Source organism: Haemaphysalis longicornis, unplaced genomic scaffold, assembly GCF_048455015.1.
Source record: "Haemaphysalis longicornis isolate Haplotype H1 unplaced genomic scaffold, Haemaphysalis longicornis Haplotype H1 scaffold_7, whole genome shotgun sequence".
Taxonomy (NCBI): Eukaryota; Metazoa; Arthropoda; class Arachnida; order Ixodida; family Ixodidae; genus Haemaphysalis; species Haemaphysalis longicornis.
The window spans coordinates 34406587-34430822 of NW_027526422.1; the positions used below are offsets into that span (position 1 = coordinate 34406587).

The following is a 24236-nucleotide window of genomic DNA, read 5'->3' on the forward strand; positions in this document are numbered from 1 at the left end:
GGTCGGAGTTTCCTGAACTCATCGCTTATGCGAAACCAGTGAGCGCGGCAGTAACAACCGCAGCAACTATAAGAATCAAACAATTGACGCGTCGCGTGTGGAGAGCCGACAGCGTGCCCGGCGTTTTTCACTCCGTTGTTGTGGAATGGCTGCTTTGCGTGCGCGCCGACGGATGACGCGTCATTAGAGTGGTACATACAGCTGGGGAACAAAAGAAAAAATGCAAAATCTTTCCTCCAAGCCCCTTCAAAGTCGCCTTACTACTCGGAAGAAGTGCGCTGCTGGGAAGGAATTTCTCCAGTGGCAGTAAAACTTGCGTGATACCAAAGTAACATCGATATAACTTTCCTAATATGCCTCTAATATGCCTCATTCAATAAAAAAAGACCCTAAGGCCTTCTTTTTTTATTAAACCCACCCTGAAGACCCCATGTATCCATAGAGAGCGCTATACACAGACCCTGCTCACCCGGCGCTCTCTCACGCCGAAGAACGCCTATGACGCCTAGTGCAGACGTACATCCGTCCTTTCTTCTCCCGCCTGCACCCCGATTTTTACTCCTGCATGCATGTACCCCGATTTGCACTCCTCACCCCACTGCCCCGCTTGTGGGACGGTCCGGATCATCGATCACCTCATCTAGCAATGGTCCCACAACGCATTCCCCCAATATCGAGACGATGACCACTTGGTGAGGGCGTTGGGCAGCTCGGATTCGGCGGTGCAAGAAGCCATCGTCGCTCGGGTGGCCAAAGTCACCGGGGACCTTCCTCCCACGGTCACCACTCCTCTCCTGAATTAGCCCTTGGGGCAACAATAGTTCTCTCTCTCTCTCTCTCTCTCTCTCTCTCTCTCTCTCTCTCTCTCTCTCTCTCTCTCTCTCTCTCTCTCTCTCTCTCTCTCTCTCTCTCTCTCTCTCTCTCTCTGAAGTCGGCTTCACTACTTTACAGAAATTAATCGCTGGGAATACATTTTCCAGCGGCAATACAACCTGCCTTATATCAAAATGATATCAGATATGTCTGATATGCCTGATATGCTTCATAAATCATCAGATATACCTGCCTGATATGTCTCCATTAAACAGAAGGCCCCACGGCGTTCTTATACACCCAGCCCCTTGAAAGTTGGCCTCAGTATTAAACACACATGCATTGTTAGAAAAAAAAAAAATTCCAGGAGCAATATAAGGTGTTTGATATCGAAGTATGAGGGCACTAGCGCCTTTTAAATAAATACTCGTACAATACCTTACGTGTAGCTACGGAGCGCACCTAGGCCAATTAAATTCGCCTCTACTGCTTTACTGAAATGCATTGCTGTGGAGATACTCCGCCAAAGGCAGTAGAACCCGTCATACGAAATTATGAAGGCCTTGGCGCCTTTTATTATCGTGCTTTTCACGTGCGGCGAAAGTGTGAGTCATCAAGCGTTATAGACAGGCAGACGGGCTTCCTCGTTGAGTCTACGCATAAATGCTAAGCATATAAGAATTCACTAGCTGACCAGGCTCAATTTTTTTTATCAAGATAAAAATGGATTACCTAATGTCGGGCTGCAGCGAACTAACCACTCAAGGCGTTGCTGTAGGTATACTTTTGTCCCAGCTCTGAGCTATTTTCCTGAAAACTTGGCTGCCGTCAGACGAAGTTTGTTCTTTCAGCTTCTTCGTTCGCTAGTTTGTTACACCGCAAGGGTGAGTACGAGTACACGTGTAAAAAATGTGACGGAAGAACGACCCAGAGCGGTATCGCAAACACGGTGCCATACGTGTTCATCGTGTGCCTTAATTTGCTGCTTAACGAATCGTTCTTTCTGTCTATCTGGCTTTCTGGCCTCCTATCCCAGATGCGGCCGAATACTAATAGCTACTGTTAGCGTATTAAAGAGCAGCACATACAAACACACGCATGCACGCCTGCACATATGCCCTGTTGGGATATGCCCTCTTGGGATAATGGCTGGTGGAGCAGTGGGATATGCCTCAAGCCATTGCCGGGTTACGGTGTCTCCACATCGTCCGAACACCTGTATTTTGTGAAACCCAGTTGCGCAACCGCAAACAGCGCAGTGTAATGGGAAGCGCCCACAACGTATACCTGCATTGTTCCGTCTGTTTTTCTCTCGCATTTCTTTCTTTAGAGCTCTTATCTTTCCAATAGGTACGAATAATTTGGGAAACCATTGTCAAACGTCGCGACATTGTGGGCACATGCCCGTGCCTTCAGTTCGCGTGCACGTGCTCCTTCCTTCCCGAGAGTCACGGATGTGGATGCAGGTTTTGTGGGTACCTAACTGCGCACAGCGGCTTTCAGCTCGCCCGCACAGCATGCCGGTCGGAAACCCTTACCGAGGATTGGTTAAAGCCAGGGGATTGATTTATTGATTGATTCAAACCTTTATTGGAGGAAAAGGGAGGCCCGGAGGCCGTGCATGGTGGAATGGGGAGTGAAGGGATGGGGGAGTAGCAGAGGTCTTCGTCACACAATTGAATGTCCCTTCTTTGACCCCTGATTTTGCGTCCATGATGTTAATAAGGCTCTTCTCGGGATGGGTAGTCACCCCCAGGCTGCATTAATCAAGCCAGGGGGAAAATGCTATAGCTATTGGGCTGGAAGCTTGCCAGCCCTGATGCAGTATACTGCCAGTCAAGTTAAGTTTCAAGTTTCAAGTTTATTCACTTTCAAGTTACACTTAGACCTGAAGAAACAAAGCAAAAAGAGGATCGACACTTAAAAGACACAAACAGCGCTGGGTAACAAACAGCGAAAGTTTTTTTTTTTTTTTTGCGAGCGTTTTAAGTACGTATCTGCAAGGACAGCTGCCTGTATCAGCCAGAGGGACGACACGCGCGTAAGTAAAGCACGTGGGCTGCTGCATGAAAATTAGATTAGGTACTCCACGAATGAACAAATGGACCATGCAATCAAGATGACACAGAAGTGACAGCTGTTTTTCATCAAGTTTCAGCATTTTGCATTTTGTATTGCGCGGATGTCATGTTGTCTCCCCCCTTCCCCTTTTCCCTTTCTATTGCCTTGTGGATGCCTATTTATGGCGATTGCGAGCGTTAAACTTGGTTTGTTAGTCGGAGCTGTGTTTGTGTCTCCCAAGTTTATGTCCTGTGTTTTGCGCTATTTGTTCCCGTTCAAACACGCACCGAGCAGCCTACTTGCTCCTAATTCCCAGTTATACTGCGGCCGCTTGCGGCGCACGCAGGAGAGTGCCGAGATGACAGCGTCCCCCGCGAAGTTTCCGGGTTGCCTGTCGGAGGGGAACTGACGAAGCACTGACTCTGCCTATCGGCTACAGGTTATTGTTTTCATGACGCAATTGATGCCCTAGTTAGGCTTACGCGGATTCGACGGCTGCCTTCCCTACTATGGCCAGACATATTACAATGGCTGTTCCCCCGCTCTCCCGGCGAAATAAAATTAAAATGAAGATATTTGGTCAGGTTAACTATAGAAGACACCCACCGCGGCTACGCAAGTGTTTTTTTTTTATTTATTTGTTCTTTTTTATTGTACTTTTTTCCGATCATGTTCTTCCTCTCTTTTTTTTTCTCCTCCTGAAAAAGCACTTTGCGCACACCAATGGCAGTCTTTTTATAAGATAACACCAGTGTCCAGATGCAAAAAAGTGTTCGGTTGTACGAACAACTAGTAAATGATGTACGCCTTGTGCAGCAGTTTCATGGCGCAGTGGGTATATTTGGTGACGAATACATGATTCGGTATAATTAGAGTAGAGAATGAGGCCCTGGATTTTCTGCACCGATTTTGGTCTAACGCAACGGATCCACTCGCACAGAGGCAGAGAGAGAGAGAGAGAGAGAGAGAGAGAGAGAGAGAGAGAGAGAGAGAGAGAGAGAGAGAGAGAGAGAGAGAGAGAGAAGACTCTTTATCAGAGGAAAGCGGAAAGGTCTGCCGTCATGTCCACATGCTACTCTGCGGGGAAGGGGAGGAGGATGCAAAGTCACTATAGGAAGTAATAAGGAAGGGTGAAAAGTAAGGAGGAAGTGAAAGAAAAGTTAGCCTGTAGTTTTGAGCTGGTCAGGCAGAAAGTCTAGACGGTCTCACAGGGCGATGATATTTAGTCCAAAATACTGTTGAGCAACACCGATCTGTGCGTCTGTGCAGTCGCATTAGTTCTGTACATGGCGACTACAGCACAACGGAAACAGTGTGGTCTACGTGCTGTAACACACAAAATTGTGCAAACTTGGTCGGCCGGCTGTTGCGCCATCTTCCTTAAGGACGAAAATATCCCTTCCGTAAAAAAAGAACGGAGAAGCAATGAAGCAGCACGAACGAGAGCAGACAGGGCGAAACCCCGAATAACGATAAGTTGGGTTATAATCATTCAATGAGGCACCTTTTTCGAGACCTAATGTCTAACTCGGGCTGAAAACCAGGATGACCAGAATTTGCAAGGCAGGATCTCATCCCGACAGGCCCTATACTAACGAGAACGTCCAACGCGCCTTGTTGATAATACAAAGGAGGTCAGTCGAAGAGAGACGCCTGAGTTACGCCTTCCTATATATTTTATTTCCCTTCCTTGCGATGCTTGTGTTCCCCCCACCGCTTGTGTTCCCCCCACCGCTCTTTCAATTCAATGTTCAAAGTACCGTGATAAGGAAGTGGGCTGTTCTGCTCTCGCCAACTGCTGAACGCCACAATAAAAACCGAAAAAGAGGCGCTAAGGCATGTGCTTACTTGCTCAGCTCTAAAGCCGACGAATTCGCAGGTGTTCCCGCGTGTCGTCACCATCGTTCTGCATTGGTCCAGACTAGCGTTCCGGGCGTCTCCGGTAGATCAACTGAACAAAGCTCGGTTTTGTAATACGGCGGAAGCTATACGTCTGCATTTTTTCCGCACCGACCGTATATGCAAGTTGCTCACTCAGCGCCTTGCTCAACCCGAAGCGACGTAAGCGAGCACCTGTGGCAGTTGCGCCTCTTCCAAGGACACTTCCTTGTTATCACGTGCGTCGAATAGGCGGCTCAAAGATTTTCAATCAGTCTCCGTTACGCTTAAAATGGTTTGTAATGATGTACAGTAGCCGACCGTTTTTTCGGACTCCAAAAAATTCGGACTTGCTGGATATTCCGGACTTTCCCGAGGAACGGCCGGTTGTCCCATAGGAGCAATGTATATAAACAGCCAATATTTCGGACAGCATAAAGCCAAAAGTTCAACTTTCCGGACAAAATTTTCCGCGACAGAGCCACGGTGCATCTACAGTACCACGCCATTTTGAATCCTAAGCCACCTGGCTAGATACGGATTGCATAGGGATTGACTTGACTCCCTCTGGAGCAACAAACGTTCATCTTGAAGGCCATAATTTTGCAAGCAATCTCGAAAGCCGGAAACGGGTCATACGCAGCCATGGAGGAAAAAAAAGCTTAGGAGAGGCCCCCAGCTATCCCCGCGCATTGGCAAAAGTGTGGAGGAAGTCACGTGTTTTCGGCGGCCATTGGAAGTCGCTTAGCAACGGCGTCCTAGCAACAGCCCGCCCGCCGTTCGCCAGTCATGGAGGAAAGGCAGCGCCTGCCTTGTCGTCCGATTGCGAAGATTGCTGCTTCGCTTTGCTGCGCTGTGGTCTTGCGGAACTCGAAAAGGATGCTGCGAGTTGCGACAGCTGCGCCGATGTGAATATGTCATTTAATTTCTACTTGCAAGTGCACCTTGTACCGCGTCAAGTTTTTGCTCCGGTCGCGATCACGACGCGCCTATTGAAGTGCAGATATCGTGAACGCGCCGTCCCGTCGTACGCGCGGACACCCGTCAGGTAGATTTTCGGGAAGTGATACACGGTGTGCAGTACGTAGGCGACTTGCAACCGAACGATTCGCAACTCAATTTTTTGGTTATCGCCGCTGCAATATATAGTTTGCTAGGCCGGCAATGCGCGGCAGCGCCTTTGCAACTGTTACAAGGTAGATTCCCAGTTGATATAATTCCATCGTCCTATTACCTTAGTAGGTGTCCGTCTGTTGACTGGAAGAGTGCTGGATCTTGAATCTGGATCTTTTTGTGGTCTCGCTCTGGATTTCGCTTTTCAACGCTTCATACTGCGAGGTTAGGGTATGAACGTTTTCAACTGATATCACCTTGAATTTATTGACACTGAGACAAGTTGAAACTTGGCGAAAAAAAAGTTTATTGACGCCACCCACCCTCTCATTTTTTTACTCAATAAAACGTTTTGCCTCCTCCTCCTCCTCCTCCTTCGCAAAAAATTCTATCGAAGGCACGCGAACAACGGTAAAAACATTCCACAATTTTTTAGCGTGAAATCTGCATGCAGTACTGCTTACCTATATATATAGAACGGCCGTTTAATTGACTAGTCGTCTCTGGGATTGCCAGTGAAACTGCATGCAACGCAAACTTGGGCACTTTCCAGTCCGGTAGCCGCACGGCGTTCGCCCACTGTTTGCGGCGTTCTCCATCGCTTGGGAACCTATAAACGGCGGCGATTGCAAACAAAGGATGAATGCACACCAATGTACAGCAATACTTTTCAGCGGAATGATGCACTAACCGGTGGAAAGTGACGCCCAATTCCTTGGGTACCGATCGCGACTTGCAGCCTGGCACCGAGCATTGCGGCATTGTTAGAGCGAGCCGCTTCGCAAACCTGCTGCGGCCACACTGAAGACGTGTAACAGTGTAACCGCGCGTTTAGGTTCACGGTCACGCGCTGCAAAACGGCCTTCTACCTGCCTATCAGCTGATTTCCGCCGGCTCGGCGCTGGCAGATGCAGACTACAAGAGAGGTGATACAGGACAGAGGAGGCGGAGAAGGTGCACCGAGAGAGAAGGCAAAAAGAGTCCGCCAATGGCATGGAGGGCCAATGGTCCGCCATTCGACTTACAGAAATGGCGTTTCCGGCTGCGCTGGGTGTGACGTCAGGGCCTCTCCTAAGCTTTTCTTTCCTCCATGTACGCAGCCAACTTTTTTAAGCACTACGTGCCCCTTTTGCCCCGCTCCAGTTGACCAGGCTACAGCAGAGCACCTGGTGTGGAGTTGCCCTGCTCTGCGAAGCCTACGCGCTGTGCACATCGCCACCTGCGGCCCGCGCCCCGGACGTCCGCCAGATTTCATTGCGTGGACACGAGGTCCACATCATGGCCCCCCGCTCCGATTACTTCGGGAATCCGGAGTGTATCTGTACATTTAATTTCCCCTTATGCTGAATATCAAGCTTCCGCAATAAAATAAAAAAAAAAGCTTTTTTTTTAAAACACCAGGTGAAGCTGCCTTATAAGCAATATTACCATCAGGATTGTCCTAAACATCCGTGACTAATTCAGTACTATTTAAATGAAATCAAGCTCGTTTATACGACTGGCGGATTTTTCGGACTGCCCTTCTATTTGGGCCATTTTACGTTCCGATCCAGGTCCGAAAAATCGGTCGGCTACTCTGTGGGAAATTTTTTATCATGATTATACGTTGGGGAATATCAATGTGAAGAAATTAACGTTGTTATCAGTTCCTGGGCAGGGACGGTTTGTAACAGGGCTCTTTGACTTAATTGCGAAGGCGATACAGTTTTCTTTCCCAGTTTAGGCGACCGTTCAGCAGACGAAACTGCCTTCCCTATATTTACATTTTTTCGATATCCCCGCGCGTATTCTCGTCAATACCAAATAAAAAAATGCAAGCAGTGCGCGGAAAAGGGAACAGCCTACCCGTTTACTAGAACTGCACAGATGCTTCAAAGTCTTGAAACATCTCTGATTCCCTTACTTCCAGGTTCCAGCAAGAAATGACTGCATTTAGTCATATTTGCACGCTCCTCTCAGATACGTTTACAAAGTGAATGCACAAGAGATACTAGAACCAAAACAATTTTAGTTCTAACTACACCGCCATAAAAAAAATACGCTATAGCCAGGGCAGCCAAAAAAACAGCATTAAAGAAGGTAATATAGTCCGAACTTCTGTATGGGTTCGCGCTAGCCCTTCGAGAAGACTGCCTTTCAAACAAACGTTTTTATATCGAAAATGCTGAAGTGCGGCGCGGAGATAACCAAGTGGAGACGGAACAATGGAGGATTTAGAAACAGGAGCAGCTGCACCGAACGCTCTATAGAGCTATTAGGGCAGCAGCAAGTGCGAGTTGTTTTGTCCCTCCATAAATAGCGGTGCGTACGCTTGAAAACAAATAGTATTCCGGTGTATCTGGTGCGTTTGCGCTACGGACATGTCATTCCGCGTCTATTCAAACCGAGTTGTTTCACAGCTTTAATGACAAGAAGTCAGGGAACTGACTCTACTCCGATCTTGAACGACTGCGGAGTAGGGCAGCAAGTTTTTGGGGGCAATTAACGCTTGTTATATGCGAAGTGGAAGAGCGCTTCTTGACAATCATGCGTATTGCAATAAGTGCGTGTCTCAGCTTGTTTGCAGGTCGTCAAAATTCAACAATCGCTTGAAGTTCGCTCAATGCTATGACTTAGGACACATTTCTGGGCCATCATCTCTTTTATTAAGGAGAAGGCTCTCACGTCATGCTAGATCTATTCCTGCTAGACTTTTTCCTTTACCCCCCCCCCTCCCCCCCGCCCCGAGCGGGAATGGAGGATCGAGACCAAAGACAGGGCCCGAGGCTACGGCGAAGCACTAAAAAGCGCGTGACTGTCCAGAAAAGACAACCCCCCCCCCCCCCCCCCCCCCCCCCATCTGGCGCTGAGCCACGAAGAGGCGACAATTCTCAGAAGGCTGCAGACGGCGTCGGTCACGTCACCGGCGGCACTACACCGCATGTACCTAGAGGAGTACGCAAGCAGCCTATGCGAGATATGCAAAAGGCGGCCGGTCAACCGGTGGCACATCATGTGGGACTGCGCCACCGACCCAGAATTCGCCAGCGTTGAAGAGTACCCGGCACAACTACAGGAAGCCATCGCATCGAGAGACAAGACGAAGCAAGAGTGGGCCATCCAGCAGGTCTTCACTGCACTCGAAAAGCAGACTCCGTAAAGGGGCCTGCGCCTATTAGGGTAGCGAAGAAGATGCGACGAGCGGCCGCGTCAGGACGGGGGTCATAACAAACCCCCGCCCACTGCAGGATCGATGTGACTAAAGTATTTTCCAGTCCAGTCCACCCCCCCCCCCCCGCACGCACACACACACACACGCACGCACGCACGCATGCACGCACGCACACACACGCGCGCGCGCACACACATACGCACGCACACACACACACATTATTTTTTTATTTGTCATTCAGAGTAGATCCTTTATACCATTATCCTGTTTCGCTGCTGCTTGAATCGCTAATTGACTTAACAAAATTATTCCTGGCAAATCCCCCTAAGCGGTTGTGCTTCATTTTGGGAAGGCCGTGATCCTCATCACCACCATCACTCTATCGCTTAACCGATTCTATGGCCAACCCAGAGCAGGACGCCTGGTCCCTGGAGTCCTTCGCCGTAGCCACCACAGACTGAAAAGCATTCGCGATAGCTACAGAATAATTCCGAACGAGAGGTGGGACACCCTCTAGGAAATCAGGAGCCCCGTAGGACACGAAAACCTCTCCTCCTCCCTCTCGTGTGTTCGTTCGAGAGCCCTGTTTTCCCGTTATGACATAGCAGCTCGCCCAGGCTTCGACGCCTACAAGTTCCAGAGGTTTACTCAACGGGCGATTCACACAGGACAAACCTGGAGGCAACGACGCCACGGATCTCCCCGAGGTTCGAATCGGTTTCCAACGCCACGGTTGAATTGCCGCAACTGGTTTATGCATTTCTGTAGACTTCGTGCGTGTGTGCTTGTGTGTACCCTACAAAGCGGCCCGCTAGGCTGTCCTGCCACAACCGCTTTTCTTCGCCGACACAGACAGGGTTCAAAGGCACGAGTGGGAGGTCGGTTCTTTCGGGCAATAAATGCACCTCTACACCGTTTTTCGATTGCGGAAGCCGGTTACATTCACACCGAAATACTTTCACAGGGTTTGGACACGCCAGTGTTCCCTTTTCTGTCGGCCTCCCGAGAAGGTCACCGCAAAGTTTGTACGTGATAGTAGGTCCCAAACGTCGAAATGGGTGCCAAAGTATTACGGGAGTACGGCCTCCAGTTGGAGGCATGTGAATGCGGCTGGGGGCTGCGCTGATTAATAGGTAAACACTTGCTCCGAAGAAGGATTGGATCGCGCAAGCGCGACTGCGAATGCCTCGCCGTACTGAATGCACAGCCAACAAACCAGGGCAGGAAGCGATTTGTATTCTCTGCAGGGTCTTTTTTTTTTTCGCGAATTTGGAGCAAAACAGGAAAGAAGCGCGAACAAGTGGTGAACGAGGACAGTGAATACAGTGCGAAACAACCAAACAACTTATTTAGGTAGCACGGAATTCTGCGGGACCTAATAACAGCTCTAAAAACACCGCATTGGAAAAGGACTGGACACGAACGCGGCGCTGTCTAACAAGTGAAGATTCATTATCCTTGCCAATGGTTCGAAAAAGAGAAAAACGATTAAGAATCCCACGAAACAGCACGTAATATCACGAGATGATGCAGACATGGTATGGCTAAGTAAAACCCTTTACTTAGTGCGTGTTTCAAATCTATTTCCGAATGCGGAAAGGGCAGACGTTCGTACCGGTGATTAGAAGTCACTTTAAACTGCACATTAACTAGTATAAGAACAGATACACCCAGAACCGATTTGATAACGTTTTTGATACCGATTTGATAATTAGCCGCGCCAGATTGCAGTTTCAACGAAGTTATTTGTCGCAGAGGTCGATTAAGGGAACGCATACGCATTGGTCCCCTAACTTCGTTGTTTAAATTTTCCGCTTATAATTTCCTTCCCAATACGGTCTTAGTGCGCTTCCAAATCACGTGCACACTGGTTCAAGAGCAGCCGGCGATTGGGCAAATTTAATCGCGATAATGCAGGGCAAGGTGTCGAAGTTCTTCCAAAAATTGTAAATGTGTTGTCTCAGCCTTTCGTTTAAAAGCCTGCCAGTTTGCCCTCCGTAATTTGTGCCGCATGAAAACCGCATTACTATGTCTCGTGTCGCTCAAACTCGCCCAACTGTCAGCACTATAGAATTATGCCTTCACTGTGCTTCAACTCCGTATGCCGCAGAGTGACAGCGTTTTCACCATGCTGATCCAAATAACAGGTAGGCAATCCAGGCAGGTAGACTGAAGGACTTCGACGATCGTTTAATGTGGATTCTAAAGTGTCGTGATCAACTCAGGGTGGCGTCTTCCAGATGGAGCGTGGAAATGGCGAGGATGAATGGTGTACAGTGGCGCGTTCATCGTATTCACGACGCTTTGGCTCTGCAGAGCAGTGACCGGTGGGTGTTCGCGTGGATATACCGTCGCGCTTAACGTGAAGGCTAAAGGCCCGTTCACACTTGCAACGAAGCGACGCGACGACGCGACGAAGCGACGAAGGCGAAAGCGATCGCCACCCTTGCTGTTCACACTAGCACGCGACATCGAGCGACGGCGACGACGATTTTTTGCTTTTCTTGTTATTGTCTCGCACTCGGAGTGAGACTTCACGGGAGTTTCGCCGCTTGTGGAGACGCAGCATCCGAGTGCTTTGGCAGGATCCTGCTTCCGCTTCAAAAGCGACGGCGCGACGGAGGCTAAAAAAATTGGTCGAGACCCATCGCTGTCGTCGCGCGACGAAAGCGATGCAAGGCGACGGAAGCGACAGAAATTTCCGTCGCTTTCGTCGCTTTCGCTCGCTTTCATCGCAAGTGTGAACGGGCCTTAAGAGGAGCCGCGAAATGGACGGACGGTGTTGCTCAGCGGACGACACATTTTACCGTGCCTGCGCCAACCGGTAAAAGAACGGAAAGTAGGTATGGGTAATCCAGTAAGGATAACAACAGAGCGAGACAGACAAGGGACGAAGGCGGGTTTATTTAATCGTGCTGCACCATTCTTTGTGCCTCCTCAGTTTTGCACTGTTGTTCCTTACAGAGACAATGCGTTTAAGTTTTTGCTATGGGAGCACGGCCAGTTATAAAATATGCCCAGAACGAATGAATGAATGAATGAATGAATGAATGAATGAATGAATGAATGAATGAATGAATGAATGAATGAATGAATAGTACCCCTGTAGTACCCGGGGTTTCGGTTTCTAGGTCGATGGTACTACCACCAGGCAGCTAACCTAGGGCAGGGCGAAGGGAGGGGGTGGGGGGCTTATAGGGCTGCAGAAATCCCCCCCCCCCCCTTCCCGAAATTTTGTCGCAGTGTCATGCACGGCGGCCAATCCTACGCAATACATTGACATAAATAACAGATTCGTCAAGAGTTACCCCTAACCGTCCCATGAAAAGAAAAATTGTTGGATGATAAAGTGACAATGAAATTCAACGTTGTTTGGTGCTTTTCCCGTTTATAATGTCCGCTCCGTGCTTTGTTAGCGTTAGATGAACTAGTTCTTTACTTCCATGTTTTTGCTTCGATGTTTGTGAGGCATAAATGTTTATATTTGTTGTACTTTTCCATATTTCTTTAAGTGCTATTTCTTCTCGTACGTTGTCATATGCCCCTTTAATGTCCAAGAACGTAATCCATAGTGGTCTATTCTGTGCTTTCACAATTTAAATGCATTGCGTTATCACGAACAAATTGTCATCCAGTCGCCTTTCTTGTCTAAATCCATTCTGCAGTTCCATAAGTATTTCATTTTCTTCCATCCATTCTTGAATTTCTGATTTTATCGCCTGCATTACGAATCTATACACCACTGACGTTACTGTGAGTGGTCTGTATGAATCAATACTGGCTTTGTCTCCTCTGCCTTTATATATTAAATTCATCCTACTTTCTAGCCAGTCCTCTGGTATTTGTTTGGTTTCTATCACCTTATCTATTAGATATATACCCAGGTGTTGGCCCCGTGGTGGTAGAAGCACTTAAATGAAAACCGAAACCCCGGACTACAACCCCCTTCACACATGGCAAGATTCTAGGCGCTCAAAGTTCGCGTATTGCAGCTTATGTGAACCCTACCAGCGCGCATGGGAAAAGCAGGTGGCTCTTCAGTGGCTGTCTTCAGTGGCTGTCTGGTCACTCTGGCATACAAGGCAACATTAGATCCGACGCAGCCGCCAGCGCAGGCCACTTGCAGCGCAACATGACCCAGCTTCCTTTTTTCCGAGAGGACAGCAACGCCCTTATCGTCGCAAGTTGATGGGCTGCACAAATGTCGGAGTGGCAGGACCCTCTCCGCAGGTATCCGCCTCTGCAGGCTATTGATCCCCACTGTGACTTCCACTTTCCACGCGGCCTCAACAAGCGGTGTGAATGAGTGTTGCACCGACTGCGCCTGAACGTAGTGTTTACTCGAAGTTTTAAGTTTAAGATAGGTTGGGACGATTCACCCCTGTGGCCGACTTGTGCCGTGCGTGCGACCGCAAATCCCTTGTGAGCCTGTCCTCCATTCGCTGCTGCGCGGAAAACCGCAGCGAGCTCCCCGTTTCGTGTACGTCATGGAGGCAGGCTCGAACTTTGTCATTTGTTTTGGGCCCTGGGCCAACAGTGCTGATAGTACCTTAGGAAAATAAGTTCTGCTCCGGTTCCTAGGACACTCTGAACTGGACAAATCTCTTAAGATATTAGGCAGTGCAAATGTCTCAATATATGTACCCTCTCGTAAGAAATGTCTCGCAACGTAGTTGTAAAGTATGTGCCCGCAGTTGGTAGTAGCGCGCCCTTGTACGATGGCGCGGTGTGTGACATTGTCGAATGCCCTTTTATATCGAGCGCAACAATGGGATATTTGTGTTTGAGAGTTTCATTAGTATGTCTTCTTTAAGCTGTAGCAGGATGTCTTGGGTAGAAAGACGGCGCCGAAACCCGTACATTGTGTTTGGAAAACGGCCTGGGTTCAAGCGCTAGCAGTTCCAAAATGTTTTCGAAATCCGGGATTTTTTTTATACTGTGAAACGTTCTATTGCCTCAATTTACGCATTCTTTTCGCAAATAAGAGTGGTTTGCTATATTTTAGGTCAGTTTATTGGCGGGGCATGGCATGTAAATATGCTTAGTTAAAGGTACCCCGCAACACCATCGATAAGCGCTCTCACTCTTTCCTTCGCGTCTGGAACCACTGCGAAAGCTGTAGTTATCGCCAGCATGGAGTGGCACTGCCTAATTTGCTCATCGCAACAGATACGCCTTCTGTTTCTGCTTTGCTTTTGTGGCTTTATTTTTAAAGTTGCAATCGAATGCGTTCATTGCTGCAACTGAAGGAAAACTGGCCAACAGCCGCTACATGGCCCTAATTACATAATTCGAGCCGTCGAAGAACGTCAAGACTGAGAAAGCGAAAATATTTTTGAGCGAGTTTACAAGTTGGCTGATGGGCATACAGCTGTAATTTGTGGCTGGGGTACTTTGCGACCCCCTAATCTACGTACTGGGTGTGTTGGGTGGCTATGTTCTTCGAGCATTTAAGATTTCAAAAAAAAGTTGAGAAAAGTGTTGCAGAGCTCCTTTAACGTTCTGAACCGCACTGGAAGTGCCTATCCTCTACCTATCTCGGAACGGAATATCGCATTTACGTCACGGGTTTTTAAGAAATGAAACAAAGTCCCGCGAATAGAGGCGGAATAACCTAACAGTCAACCACTTTCGAAGCCCGGTGGAACTCAGTTCTTTGTGCGCGTTCAGGCATGAGTGTTTCCTTGCGGGTACGAGTAAAGAGCTTTGCTGCAAAAATTGCCATTATTCGTCCATGCAGACTGAATGGAGCACAGTTTGAAGATTGTCGCATGTAGTTGTGGCGTTAAAGAAGTGTTTTCCTCCACACGCGTACCCGCAGCAGGCGTACGCACAGCTGTTCACAGAAAAGTCATGCCTTCGCAGGGGGTTGAAAAAGTGGAGTGTGGTTGCGAACATGCGCCCAAACTCGTTGGGTCCCGCAATGATGTTTCGTAATGTTCTCCACTTTCCTGTGGTGCGTCCTAGATATGGCGGACTTGCAGATGCGCGAAAGTTGGACTGCGAGAGCATGCGCTCTCGTTGGAAAAACGGTCGCAATCGCATCTGCCTTTACACTGTAACACGAGCGATTCTCATTTGTTGTTGGAGGAAACTGATATTACCGCGTTAGCGGCATACGCCTCACTCCCCGTCAAATGTGTTCCAACCACTTCCTAAGCGTGGATCGGCAACAAATTGTAGAGCATTTTTAACACCAAAGTGTTTTATTCCGGGATTCACAAAGAATTCACTGACGGCATATCCGTCACCGAAATGACGCCAGTACAACGAAGCAAGTGGCCTGTAAAGGATGCACCCCTGCACACAGGGCCTTCTTGCGGGGAAGCAACCTTTACAATTAAAGAGTACGTTATTTAGGGTTCTTCCTTTTCGGTTTTTATATTTTCACACGAAAGTGTTTTATGCCTGAATGCACCAAGATTTCACTGACGTCATATCCGTCACGGAAATGACGCCAGTAAAACTTTGCCGAAGCAACCCGCCAGCAAGACGACGTTCACCAAGCGCACCCACAAGGCAGCCGCCGACCCGCAAATCATGCTCAGCTGCAGATTTCGCTGCACATTTCACTTTCGTGTTTTACTGATTCCTATGACAGAGGAATCAACATAATTTTTTTATGTAATAAACGCACTCCCAATAACGCGCGTCACGCTACGGAACACGAAGTTTGCACGAATCGCATGCACGAAGCAATTTTGAGGTGACTAGCGGTGGCTGCGAGGTTTTCATGTTTTCGTACATGGCCACTTATTTTACCCCTAAAGATGTCTTCTTACCAGTGCATTGTTGCAGTATTGAAGCCGAGTTTAAAGGGGCTTAGGGAATAATGGGGTTTTACGGGGCCTTCACATTTCCATGTGAGGTCACTCATATTGCCATTGATAAAACAATTTCATCAATACAACCAACCAACCAGTACATTTGTGTAGCGTAGTGAAGTCGATTCAGGCGCTCGGTTTCGGCGTTTCATACGGTTAAAGAAGTGTTATGGAGCTATGTAATAAATGACGCCAGGGGCATCATACTTTGCTGTAACACTTTCTGCATTTACCCTGTAAAAGCGTCTCCCCAGCAATGCATTTGGGTATAGAAGTGTGTATAGCGCCCCATAGGGATACATAGGGTTTAGGAGATAACATTAGGCCCTGCCGCTGAAAAAATATTGTACCAGCAAGCCATTTATTCAGGGTAGGGATGCTGAATTCAGCGACGCTGTGTATAGCGGGGCAGCTTAGGCCTTTGGGCTGCAATTCCCACTTAGGATATTTGCTTTTTTTAAGTGCAGAGTACTTTAGGGCCGCGCCTTGTCGTCGAAGCTCGCTCTCTGGACGCAAGTAGAGCCGACGTTCTGTCGTGGCCGCTGTCGTCGCGGCTTAACCCAGAGGCTTCGAAAGCCAAGCAGTTTATGGCTTAAGCAGCCATAAGCGGTCGAAACTCGTGAACCGCTGGCGCTTGGGATACATCTCCTCGTTGCTTAGCACAAAGAAAACTGTAGGTACATTTGAGGCAAAATATACGTAATTAACCGGCAGCGCCCGCGTTCATTTAGTTAGGAACGCTCGCTGGGTTGGTTTCTAGGATAGTAAGCAAAAAAAAAGTGACGGTGCAACGCCGGAACGAGCGGAAGGAAAAGCAAGCAAGCACGCACGCACGCGCGCACACGCACGCACACACACACACACACACACACACACACACACACACACGCACGCACGCACGCACGCACACGCACACGCACACGCACACGCACACGCACACGCACACGCACGCACGCACGCGCACACACACACACACACACGCACGCACGCACACGCACGCACACACACACACACACACACACACACACACACACACACACACACACACACACACACACACACACACACACACACACACACACACACACACACACACACACACACACACAAAACAGAACGCCCGCTGGCGCAGTTTCAGGCAGGGGGCGCGAGAACTGCGAAGGCGGCAAATTTGATTTGCATTGGGTGGTAGCAGTGAGCGGATAACGGCGCTACAGCCCATTATGACGAATCACTGCTCTGCACTTCCGACTGCTTTCGCATTGAGTGGACCGGCTTTAATTTTTGTGTTACGCACGCAAAACAGTTCCACTGGGAGATAATTTAAGCATATCACTTTGCTAAGAGAGGCCAAGCGTCTGTATACAAGCCACCTGTTGCGTTTATTTAAGCAGAGCTTTACAGAGCTTTAGTCTTTGGTAATAACAGAGTCCTTCAATACGACTCCGGTAATAGTTAGCAGGTGCGCCTTTTTAGCCGTGGTTAGGTGCCCGATAGCCACTTGTGAAGCTTAGCCGCTGAGTATAAAACGCGTACGGCGTTTCAAATATAGACCGTGGTGTAAGGTGTAAAAAGCGTCCCGGGAGATCTTTCCGAAATAGTGGAAACACACTTAGAAAAAAAATATCTCGACAGTGGATGAAACATCATCGGCGAAGTCCAACCAAAAATCTCAGAAAGTTCTTAGTTTACTCCTCCGACTACTTTTCTAACGCAAGCAAACAATGGCAAGACGATAACACAAGAAAAATGACACCGCGAGGAGTTTAAGGGTCCATTTGACAGGCGGTAGCAATCCGACGCTGTTTGTTTGCGCCACGACGTCATAAACGCGCGTACTCTCCCCCCACCCCTCCCCCCTCCCCTCCCCCAAACAAAACTCGCTTCTCACCGTTCCTAGAGGAGACACCGGTGGGAGGTTCTTCCTCAATCCTCGGTCTAGCGCCGGAAGCTGCGCCGATCATCCGCTCTCCGCTTCTCGCGACTCGGAGGAAGTAACGGTGCCTCCGTCCTTCCGGATCGAAGCGTGCTCTTCCAGCGTGCCCGGCAAGAGTCAGGAGCCTGTCGACGACGACGATATCTATTACACGCCACGGGTGCGTGCCCGTCCGCTACGCCATCCCGGTCTCCCGTTACTGCGTGGTCCGGTGCGGACGCGGCGATCGCGTCGGCGAAGAAGAACAGGGCCCGCCCACGAAGTACGCAGCGAAGGGAGCGAGACAGCGGCCAGCTCGGGGCCGCACTTGCCTTGTTGCAGCTGGCGATCCTTTGATGCGTGTAGCGCCGCGAATGGTCCGTGTAGCACTCGCGCTGAGCGGCGGCCGCGGGAGAAAGGAAACAGACGACGTGAGGGGCGGCTGGACGAGGGAGAGGAGAGAAAGCTGATACTACATCTCCGTTTTATCCCAAATGCCGACAAGAGATCGCGCTGAGCGGCGTTATGACATCCGACTTCGTCGCTCTCTCCTTCTCTCTCTCTATCTCTCGATGCGAACCGCCACGCCTCGAGTTTCTCTCCCCTCCCTGGCATACTCCGTTGACAGTAGGCGACCTTACGAGCGCTTGCCGTGTGATCTTTCTGAAAGCCAAGCCTCGCCGTCTTTGCGCATTGTTTTGGGGGTGTGCTGTGAACGTTTGTGCTCCGCGCGAGTGCGATGGCAAACTCATTTCGTGTTGATGCCGCTGAGCCCACGCCGTGGTGCGCACGAAGCCACACCAATTAAAGGCACCCCTGCAACACTTTCGATAAGTGCTTTCGCTCTTTCCTTCGCGTCTGGAAGCGCTGCGAAAGCTATAGTTATCGCCAGCATTGATCGGCACTTCGTGATTCGCTCGTCGCACCAGATACGCCTTCCGTTTCTGTTTTATTTTTGTGGCTTTATTTTTAAAGTTGCGATCGAAAAGCGTTCATTGCTGCAACTGAAGGAAAAAACGGCCAACAGCCGCTACGTGGCCCTAGTGACGTAATTCGGGCGGTCGAAGAACGTCGAGGCTGGTAAAGACAGCAAAATCTTTTGAGCGAGTTTCCTAGTTGGCTAATGGGTATGGAGCAGTAATTTTCTGGCTGAGGTACTTTGCGACTCCCTAATCTGAGTACTGGGTGTGTTGGGTGACTACGTTCTGCAAGCATTTAGAATTAAAAAAAAAAAGTTGAAGTAAGTGTTGCAGGGTCCCTTTAAACTGACTCGTTTAGCGCGCTAAGCAAGAAATTAAGACGCCGATAGTTATTAGCTTGTGAGTGGTGCCACTACCGTGGCAGTTCTAACTGCGTTTGGCGTAATTTCAGTCTTGCGGACGGAGATACACCGCTCAGAAGCTTTACGTTTTTACTTTTGTGTGTGTCGATTGCGATAATCAAATAAGCATACGGAAATGTAAGTTAATAAACAGCCGAATACAAAAAGGGGGATTTAGTGAACTGAAGAAGAAATTAATAATGGAGGAATGGAATATAGGAAGAAGGTAGGTTTACTAGAAAAGCGCTATGAGTCCCTTGAGAGAATGTCGTAACATTTCTCCCTCACGTCCTTTGTACAAGTGTCTATGTAAGCGTGATAGGCATTGGACCAACCAGGATATACAGACGGCCCGCAAGCCATAGTATATATAACTAAATTAGAACATATAAAGCAGGGATGGGTAAAAACGTGTGAATAAGGCTATTAAGGTTTAATTAAGTATTAACGCACAAAAATAGTTGTGATGACGCTAAAACGTGAGTGCGAGGTTTTACCACATTGCACAAGCGGAACAGCAGCGGTGTTTATAGCGAGCATGCAGGAGTTGTTTGTTGCGATTGAATGATGTTCTGCATTCCCTGCGTAACTTGGTCAAACATCTTCATCACTTAATCCTAGATGACCAGTTGCTTTTTTTGTTCAAGCTTGCGAAGGTTTTAATGCAAATAAGAATAAGAAGACATAAGAACAAGGTATAAAGTACAAGATGTTTTGTATGTATTAGGATATTAAGTGGTTTAGTTTGGTTAGAAGCCTTGCAAGTTTTAACCCGCGCCGGCGTTTATTATTACAAACTGGCTACACAATCAATCTACTCGTCGGATTTCACTGATTAGAACATTTCAATGTTTGACGAGCCGAGCCCGATGACAAGGGGAGCGAAAAACAGGACGCTTATCGCGTATTTGAACTATACCGCTGCTTGTTATATTTTCTCGGTGGTGGTTTAGTTCCGAGTGTACTGAGCGGCGCAAGAACTCGCCCACGACGAGAGACGTTGGTGATGTTTCATTGTTGTCTTCAAAAACTAATAAACAAGGAAATCCATTTTCATGATTCTAAATCGTGACATTTGCGTAGTAAAATATAGTGACGCCATTTACTTGTAGTGCCAGATGCTTTGCGCCAAATAAACTATCTCGAGAAAATACACCATAGTTGTTTGATAAGCACAGTAAAAGTAAAAGTGTAACCTCTTGTTTCTGAGAACCATTTATTGCATTTCCCTGCATTACCTACTATATAAGCTACGCATAGGCTACACACTTACTCCATCGAGCTCCCAACTTGTTAACGCTTTCATATAATGCAGTAAGTAGTATATTTGATATACTTGCATTATATTTTAATGCATCATAATATATTATAATATACAATGATATAATATACATGCCAACTGCAGCAAAATATGCAATGAAGGCGGTTATGACATCTAAACTGGACAAAAAAGTTTTCCTCTAACCAAAGTTTTAAGTTTGCCACCATGAAGAAACAATGAGTCATTAAATTAAGAGAATACAGGGTGTTAGATACCAAATCAAAGCCAAATTCATGTAATTTTGCCCTCGCGACGTTCAATTTGTTAGACGGCGCATTTGTCTTGGCGAAAGAGCACGTGCTGGTGCGCCAGTACTTTCCCAATTGGCGAGAAATGCGGCGTCCACGGTTCAGCGAAACCAAACAGATCGGCTGTCGGCAAGAAGCGTGGCTGCAGCATTTCGGGAAAATTCTTTCTTGAGGGCGATTCAAAAAGCGTGCTAGGGCCTTCATATTTTTACGCAGAGAAAGGCATTTCTTCCCAACAATGCACATGTGTGTAGTAGTGCAATTGATTTGACCGAGTCTTGTTGTAAATTTGGGTTTCTCAAACGTTTGCTTCATCACATTGGTATTGCAGTGAAGCATACTGATTGATTGATTGATTGATTGATTGATTGATTGATTGATTGATTGATTGATTGATTGATTGATTGATTGATTGATTGATTGATTGATTGATCGATTGATTGATTGATTGATTGATTTGCTTTAATTGGAAGAAGGCGCGCCCTGATGTGGAAGAGGTGGGAAAGGGAGATAAATGGTGGAAAGAGCATATGGATTATTGAAAAGTCACTTTCAGTACCGCATTATTGTATACTGCATTCGAGCAGATAAAAATATACCGAAGAACCCTGTAACTATTGTACAGTTTGTGCCCATTCCCTTAGTTAAATTACACTGAGGGACACTAAAACCGTCGCCCAGTTTGCGAACTTTCACTTGGATTTCTTCAAGGGGTCAAACTGAAGAAGGGGTGCAAATAAAAGTGCAAAATTCCTTCAAATAGCGATGTGTCAGTGCAAATCCTGAGGGCACGGGAAGCGAGCAGTTAATCTCGACCACGGTGTAATTGAGTATATTTACACCGTGACCTCGACCCGGGCAAGGTGAGGCAATTCAGTTCTCGTGACTCTCGTGACATAGTGCGGTCAACAGCATTAAACTCGGCTGCACAAAACTCAGCTACGCCATATTCGGCGGAATAGCTCCAGGAATCTCAACTGCTCCCGCAGGTTTCTTTTTTAGCGCGAGAGCACTAGGTGCCCCACTTATTAACATCGCGTCTGTCGTTCTGTCGGAGTGTGAAGCCTGTCAATCAAGGTCAGCGAGCGAAAGAATGTGATAGCGGTGTTCCGCCGCTCGAGCGCTACTACTCACAAGTGAAACGACTTTCAAACATTTAAAATGCGAAAGCCTTGTACGAGCTCATCAAACGCATAAAGTCACCGTCTTCGTCGTCGTCAACACGAAAGGCGCTAGAATTGTCGCCGCTCTAACGAAAAAATAGACATTTCTTGGGATACTGAAACCTGATTACGTACTTTGAAGGCAAATACCTGGCGTACTATTGTGACGGGTACCTTTTATATACACGTCCACCCGTCGACCCAGCAGCCACGCTATTTCACCATCTTTAATACATTTCAGTCCACCATATTCCACCTTAATTTCATTTTAATGCCCCTTAGTCCATCTGATTCAAACTAAAGTAATCTTACTAGTCATTACTATCAATAACTAATGAATAGTTTTTCCATCTTAATTTATGTTATTTCACCTTAATCCATAATAATCCATTTTGATCACCTTACTAATCCTTACTATGAGTCACTAATCAATCATTAACTAACATGACATTACCTGCAATCATGTGTCATTATTTGCAACTATTTGTGTCCCAACATGCTCATCAAATGGCATTCATTCTCTAGGCTAACTCTTCCACACCTAACTGGCTTAGTGAGCTATTTTTGTCTATGAACTGAGTATAAAATTGCCTGTGGGAGATGACGTGAGTGTTGGTCATAGTATTTTTGTATATGTGCGTCTTTTCATGAAACAGGGTGCACGTTCAGCGCCGTTCCGTGTATTTCCTGCTACGTGTGTATGTATTTTGTAGGGCCCCATCAAGATGTTAACTGAAACTACTGCTCAAACTTTACCGCAAGGACAGTGTGATTTATGTGGCCAAACTTTTTTTGAAAAAAGCAATAGAAATTCCTACTGCGAGTGTATCCCATTCAACAATGCAGAATAGCTTCGTTCCGTGCGAGAATAGCGATGTTGGGAGCGGAGGTTTTTGAATGTTGGCAAGCACAAAAAAAAAAAAAAAATCAAGCTGCAATGGTGAGAAATCTTAGTTACAATTACGGTTACATTGCCAGCTTTCTTGGCCCTCTAAAACTTGTTAGAAAATATTATTCCTCCGAGTTTGGGTGAGTAGGTGATTACTTTTCCGGCCGTACGGCGCTTAATACGGGATAAAGGACGCCGTTGGCACTGTCGTATAGTCCTTGTTGGTCAGCGGACGTCGTTATTAGCGCTATGTTATGTGACTGCCTTTCTTTATCATGTTTTTTACGCTATTAATTCGGTCCTGTTAGGAAATGCTGTATGCGTTACATCGCGTAGTGGGAATCCTCCCTTCATTTCCTGCTGCGTAAATTTTGTTTTGGTTTCCCCTGATCATCTCTTAGTTCTAAGTTGTTTCCCGCGCTAAAATTCGGGCGTAGGATAACAGCGTTGGGCGGGAAGTTGTACGTGCACTAGTTGTCGTGACTGTTTGTTATTGCAGCCAAAGTGTGAGCATCAAGGCAAAGCAACAATTTTGCACTTACAGTTAGTTCCTCGTTGTTTGGTGTAATTCTAGAATAACGGTTTCAGCTTGCCAGATTTCAAAATTTGATCAATACGCCTCCCCAATAGGTCCCTTTAGTGCCCAGCGCTATTGTCTCAAATTTGTTTATGCCCGCTGTCTTCACTGGTGGAAGGGCACACTCGCTTCGTGAAGGTAAATGTGCGTTTATTGGCATCCATTTCCGCGAGTGTATACTGGCGGAAAAATGTTCGCTTTTTTTGTGCGAGAACTTTTTGAAAGGGCCGGGGTGTTCCAAAAGAGCGACAAGGCTCTTTATTGAAGAAGCAGAGAGGTTTGCCGGCGTTTACAGTCGCCTACACGCTTCTCTGCTGAAAATTGAGGATGCAGGAAGAAAAGCTAGGCCCCAGAAAGAGCTGGGCAGAAAAAAAGAATAAGAAAAAAAAAGACTGCCGTGTACTTGGCACGATGACGGACTTGCACGCACTTGTTTTTGTTTTGACCTTGGACCACATTAATTACAATTTTGAAATGAGGCCAATATCATCCAAATAATAAAAAAAACCCTTAGAGCTTGGCGCTGCTTCCAGGGACAAGTTCATTGTCCTAACATAATTCTGAGAGTTATTGGTCCCTGCTCTAGACATCCGATGTTTTCAAGAAAGTGTGATCTCGGTGCCATGTAGGCCGCAAACTCTAATAAAATGTGTTTAAATGTTTCAACACAAGAACAATTATCGCAGTGCGGATTTGGCGTCGCTCCAAGGCGAAATACATAGGTTTGTGTATGCACAGTTCAGCCGCAGACGATGATATAATATTTCCAGGTTACGAGGGAGCTGTCTCGGGAGTCTTGACTTTGATTCCGGGTCAATCATGTGCAGAAGGCAGCTTCCAAGTTATTCCAAAAACTGTTTCTTTCCGTCACCGCAAAGCGCTGAGCCATGGCAGAAGCTCCTCTTTTCGTAAAAAAAAAACACGTTGCAGTATTTCCGGTGCAGAAGGCCTTTATGGCCCCC

General features: G+C 47.5%; 1 protein-coding gene across 8 annotated transcripts in view; it reads right to left on the reverse strand.

The window, feature by feature from the left end:
- Window positions 1–24236, reverse strand: part of LOC144145170 (solute carrier family 35 member G1-like) — a 103005-nt gene that overhangs the window by 9851 nt on the left and 68918 nt on the right. Inside the window, exon 1 of one of the 8 annotated variants that reach the window (XM_077676682.1) lies at window positions 18088–18211. The exons of 5 other annotated variants lie outside the window; for them this stretch is intronic. The gene's annotated coding sequence lies outside the window, so the exon portion shown is untranslated. 2 more of the 8 variants (XM_077676677.1, XM_077676683.1) reach the window with 2 other exon arrangements.